We start from the raw sequence: 5871 nt of genomic DNA on the forward strand, positions 1-5871 counted from the left end.
AGGGCATTCAGGCAAATAAAATTTTTCCAACTGAAAGATCCAAGGTGGAGCAAGCAGACTGTAGGCAAACGAAGCTGGCCAGTTGCCCTTGCCCAATTATGTCTGTGGGATACTGTCGCAGTGGAAATTGACCCGCCCCGGGGAGGGCCCCCTGACCGACTTTTGTCCCTTGCTGGGTTTGAGAAGGAGAGAGTACCTCTCTCAGCCCTGGCGATCCCTCAGGCATCTTCCCCTGGGCGAGCGGTGCGCCTGGAAAAAGGGAGGACGAGGAGGGGCCGGGACTCCTCATCCATTGTCCCTGTCCCCTGGTCCACATACAGCAGCACGAAGGCTTGAATGTAGGGGATCGCACCTTCCTTTCCTTCCTGCTTGCAGGACAATTCCAGTTGCAACATGGTGTCATAAACAAGCAACCCGTGTGGGGTCCACTGTCCTCCTGGGCTCAGCATGTACTGAGGCCAGGCTACATTGCAGGAAAGATCACTCTTTTCTTGGTCACGGGCTCATAAGTGAAACCACCCCAAGTGGCCAGCATGCACCCTAGCGGGCCTTTTCATTTTGGGGTCTGGGGGACGGACAGAGTGGAGCCAGGGAGGAAAACTGGCACACAGCCACGTCCCACTGCGCCCCAGCACACAGTCCCCCCCAGGGCGACACAAGCCAAAGAGGCCAGAGGGAAGGGTTTGAGGCGGGCAAAGACCTAATCTCCCACCACCAGTGTGGGGGTCAGGTGCCTGGCAGAAGGTCCTTAAATCTCCTGTTTGGCAGGAAGTCCAAGTCCGGCTCACTTTGAGGCCACACCTGACCTCCACACAATGACGGCAAAGAAGGCGCCGGACAAGACAGACAGACAGAGGGAAAGACGGTCAGGCTGCGCTCTCAGGCTCCTCCACGGGCTGACACACAGCAGCCCCCACTGAGATGTGCAATTCTGGCTTGACCTTGACGGAAAAGGTCGCAGACTTCACGTCCCCACAGAGGATGGAACGAGTCCCAGGAGTCCGCTGTGGGATCCTGACACAGAGAGACACTGGCGCACAGACTGGCAGAGCAACACACACACTCAGGAGAACAGACCTCACGGCCAGGCGTGCGCAGCACAGCAAAGCCAGAGACTAGTCCTCCAGAGGATATCCTAGGCATTCTGTACCTTATCCCTAAACAATGGCGCCTGAACCAGATGGACCTTGGCCTGACCAAGGCCCCCAGACAAGGAAAAAGGGATGTAGTACCCGGGAGGCGGAGGCCGGATGACTCCCCTGGCTGCAGACGCAAGCTCCTCAGCTTAGGATCAGTCATTCTTTGCCCCAGGCAGTCGGCCAGTGAGGCAGCCACAAGGGGAATTTCCTGGGCGGAAAAAAGGGAAAGAAAAAGCTGCCAGCAGCCGTGGGGAAAAACCCCCAAACAGCTTCCTCCAAGTCGACGAGCCACCGGCAGAGGCTGTGGTCCCATCTGGGTCACCAGCATTGATATCCAGCAATGGGCTGGCTCTGCTCCCCTCGATCTGAGCCAATTAATCACAATGAGTCAGGGATCCAGAAAGGAAGTTTAATTAGATTAGATTAGCCGGCAAATGGGAAGACGGGTGAGTAGTGTCTCAAAAACCCATCTTCGAGGATTACAGAAGCTTGAGGCAGTTATAGAGGGAAAATGGGCAGCGAGGAGGGGTCCAGGGACGCCGCGCTCTAGGCGTGCCAGGCTCCGGGCATCACATGGCTCCATTCTCCCGTCCGCTGTGATGGACACGGTGTAGGTGTGTTTCCCGCCTGTGGTCAGCCTGTTCCTGGAGAGAAACTCCTAGAACAAAGTTTTGATTTATCAAGCTATCGGGGAGTACATCCGTCAGCAGAGGCCATGAATCAGGAGAGAATGGGACTTTCTCAGAGCACATGCGGAGCAGGAGGGGTCACACAGAGCAGGGGCCGGGCCCTCTAGCTCACACGATGGCCCCCCTTGCGCTCCCTTACAGAGAGAGGGGGTGCTGAGCGCCTGCCGCCCCAGCCGAGCCGGACGCCGCCGCGGAGGCCCGCGTCTCTCTCCGCATCCAGAGCGCGGAGCCGTGAGCTGCGCGGGCCGGACGGTGGGCGCCGGGAGAACAGCAGCCCGGGCTCCGCGCAGAATGGAGGAAAAGGAGGCAGATCCCACTGACCGTGCGCACACGCCATCAGAAGGCCACCCGTGAGCCAGTGAGGACTCCTATAGGACCTGCGGATGCCCCCAACTGGCCCGCGGCACCCCCGACATTCGTGCACCTCACCCCCACACAAGCCCGCCCCCAGGCCGGCTCCCTGTGCGGTCCCCCAGGGCGGGGAGAGCGAGCCTTCGCAGGAGCCTAGTGCGCGTGCGCAGAGCCGACCCGGCCCCGCAGGCTCCTGGAGAAACCGCAGCACCCACAGCGCGCGCGGCACCAGCAGCGGAAGGGGTGCCCGCGCCCGGCCCGGCTCTGCAGCATCGAGGGAGGGCACAGGCCCCGAAGACTGACTCCCCGAGAGACAGCCGGAAGTGGGAAGAAGCACATCCGCAGAAAGGTCCAGAAACGCTCAGAAGCCCACGCAGGGCTGATGGAAGGTATTCCCTCTGTACCTCGGTTGCAGCCTCGTGAGCGAGTCTGGATCGGAGCCCGCGAATTTGTGCCCGGATTCCCGGCGCGGAGAAACTGCGGAGGATCATGCGTGCTGTTTGAAGCCACTAACTGCCATCCAGCAATAGATGAACAAGACGCTTAAGTTTAATTCCATCCTCTTTTTCCACCTTGTTGGGATGGAGCATCAAGAATCAATTTTCTAATGTATGCATTCCTTTCTAATATATGCATTTAAAGCCACAAAATTTCCCCTAAGCGCTGCTGTACGTGTATCCCACACGTTCTCTCGTGTCATATCGTCCTTTTCATTCAATTCAAAACATTTACTAAATTTCAGACCTATGGATTCTCTAGAAATGCGTTACTTAATTTCCAGGCAATTATGGATTTTCCCATTTCCTTTTTATTACTGATTTACAGCTTGATTCTGTTATGCCCAGAGAACATATTGCTATAAGTGACTTTAATCTTTTGAAACTTTTGAGGACTTCCTTGTGGCCTGGCATAAGGTTGATTTTGGTGAGAATTTCGCGTGTATTTGGAAAGGAGTTTGTCGCGGGTGGTACACTGTTCTAGTTACATCAATGAGGTCTTGTTGATAATTATGTTGTTTGAATCTTCAATGTCCTTTCCAATTACTTCTCCTTGTCCTCTCAGCCATCGAGAGAGAAAGGGCTCCCACTGTGATAGTGGATTTATCTATTTCTCCCTCGAATTCTCCCATTTTTCACTGTGGATATTTTAAAGCTACGCTACGGGGTGGACAGGTGAGGACTGTGGCGTCTTCCTGTTGGGTTGGCTCTTCTGTCCATGAGGAAATATCTCCTTTAATTCCTGTTCATTTCTTGCCTTGAATTCGACTCTGTCTAACGCTAATACGACTACCCCCGCTTTATTCGGTGAAGGAGTGTACGGTGTGTATTATTCCATCCCATTACTTCTGACGTTTCCAGGTGCTAATATTTAAATTCTCTCTCTTGTAAACAACATGTAGTTGGACTTATTTTCTCTTCAACCCAGCCTGTCATCCTTAGTCTTAAGCTTGCAGTATTTAGTTTAATTACCACAAACTTAATGGCTTAAAACAGCAGAAATTTACTCCCTCAGGGTTCTGGAGGCCACAGGTCCAAAATCAAAGTGCCGGCAGGACCACGCTCTCCCTGGAGGCTCTTGGGGAGAGTTCGGTCCCTCCCTCTTCCAGCTGCTGCTGGATGCTGGTCTCCTTGGCTTGTGGCTGCCTCGCCCCCATCTCTGCCTCTGCCTTCACGTCACCTTCTCTCCTGTCTGTGGCCAACATCCCTCCGCTCCCCTCATGAGGGCACATGTGACTGTACTTAGAGCCGAGCTGGGTAACCCAGAGTCATCTCCGCATCTCAAGATCCCTCACACAATCGCGTCTGCAGAGTCCCTTTCTGGGGTTGGTGTGCTGCCGTATAAAGCAACGTGCACAGGTTGCGAGACTAGGATGTGGATGTGTTTGGGGGGACCATTCTTCAGCCAATCACAACAATTATATTACACAGCCTTTCAAAGATACACGAAACACAACAGTCCTAATGAACTGGGAGGTCATAACAAGGAAATAGTGAGAATCAATCTAATTGACAGAGTGTCCAAGGGGAGAAGAATTTGGTAAGGGGGCTGGTCTTCCCTGAGGCTAGTTCCAGCGGCTCAGCGATATATCACGGATTTACTTTCTCCATCTTCTCTGCCTTCTGGAGTGCTGACCGCACTAGCTGTGGCTTCCCTCGTGGTTGAAAACTGGCTTCCGGAAGCTTCCATGGTTAGAGGCGTCCTCTAAGAGTGTCGTCCATCCCGACTCCATCTCCCTCTCTGCTCCCAGGATGGTTTCTCAAAAGTGCAAAGTGGCTCCCATCGCTCCCATCCCTCCACACTCTTCCGTGGCTCCCCACTGCCCACGGCCTGGAGTCAGACCCTCCCTGTGCTAAGTCCCGGCGTGGTCCGGCTCCCCTGACCTGCCCCCCCACAGCCCTGGTTTTCACACCCCAGCAGCATCACCCTTCGCTGTAGCTCCACGACGTCCCCCTGCCTCTCCTCTCCTCCGCGCCTTTGCTCTCGCTGGTCCCTCCGCCGCCACGGCCTCCTCTCCCTGCACCCTGGCTCATGGGGCCTGGAGACCCGGATCTGAGGACTGAGGTGCTGTGTGACCTTCGACGTCGACATACACTCGGGAACTCGGCTGTTCATTCTCCATAGTGCGGTTGCTGTTACTGTCATGAGGAGCAACCCACCCCACGGGAGAGGCAGGGCCCCTGGTCAGTCACAGAACAGGACCCTGCGCGGCCCAGGCCGCCCTGTGACCACCGGACCAGAGAGGGAGCGCGGGGAGCGGGGAGGACGGAGGGACCGGCGCCCTCTGGCGGCGGAAGGGGGAACCGCGGAGAAGGGGAGCGTGTCCTCCCCAAGGTCAGAGCTGAGGGTGATGCTCCCGCGCACCTGGTACCTGTCAGGCACCACACTAATCGCGTCACCCACGTGACGTGTACTATATCTATTTAAAAAATCGTTATTAGTTTCTTTATTTTCTGCCCGTCTTCCCCACGAGCCCTGTTTTGTTCAGGGCTGAATCCCCAGCACCTACAAGTAGGTGGGGCACACAGTAGATGCTCAAGAAATTATGCGGGATGGAGTTAGCGTCAACGCTGCCATTAGGCTCAAGCTGGAGTCTCTCCCCAAAGGGCAAGGGATCCCCAGGAGCAAGATGGGTCCCCACTTCTGGACATGCCCCCGGGACCTCAAGACCCCAGAATTCCCTGAACAGGCCGCCCTCGCCTCCTCCCGGAACCCTCAGGGGCCTCTTCCGTGAGTCAGGGGTGCAAGGGGTCAGGCGTGCCCCCCTCAACCCGAGGGGCCCCTGTCGCTGCGGCTGTGGACAGAACCGGGCCAAGCAAGCGGGGCGCACAGGGGGCCCCGTGGTGGGCTGGGGAGGGAGCTTAGAAAAGCAGAGGGGTGGCTACGAGTTGGGAGCCTGTGGCCTGCTCTCCAGCAGCCTCCATGTTCTGGGGCAGAATTCCAAGGGCTCCGAGAATTCTAATTCCAACGGGGCCTTCCAGCCTCTGGTTCTTCAGAGGAACTTAAAGGGGTGTTGGCTACAGGGTGGGGGCGGGGAGCACCTTGTGAAGGGAGGTCGCCTGAGTTAGCCCAGGTGAAGGGAGAGCTACCTACAGGAAGTCCTGGGTGGGGTGGGGGAGGAGCAATGTGAGAACGGTCCCCTCCCCCAGTAGAGAGGAAGGAAAAATGAGTGTTTATCACCCGAGTTTCCCCAA

At 56.2% G+C, this 5871-nt stretch overlaps 1 long non-coding RNA gene across 1 annotated transcript; it reads right to left on the minus strand.

The window, feature by feature from the left end:
- Nucleotides 1-1534: 1534 nt before the first annotated feature.
- LOC138915737 (uncharacterized) lies at nucleotides 1535-3559 on the minus strand. Its single transcript, XR_011421917.1, has 2 exons — nucleotides 1968-3559; nucleotides 1535-1797 (listed from the first exon to the last, which is right to left on the minus strand). It is a non-coding gene; the product is annotated as an uncharacterized lncRNA (long non-coding RNA).
- Nucleotides 3560-5871: the final 2312 nt, after the last annotated feature.

The sequence above is a fragment of the Equus caballus genome, chromosome 10 (genome assembly GCF_041296265.1).
Source record: "Equus caballus isolate H_3958 breed thoroughbred chromosome 10, TB-T2T, whole genome shotgun sequence".
In the NCBI taxonomy this organism is placed as follows: domain Eukaryota; kingdom Metazoa; phylum Chordata; class Mammalia; order Perissodactyla; family Equidae; genus Equus; species Equus caballus.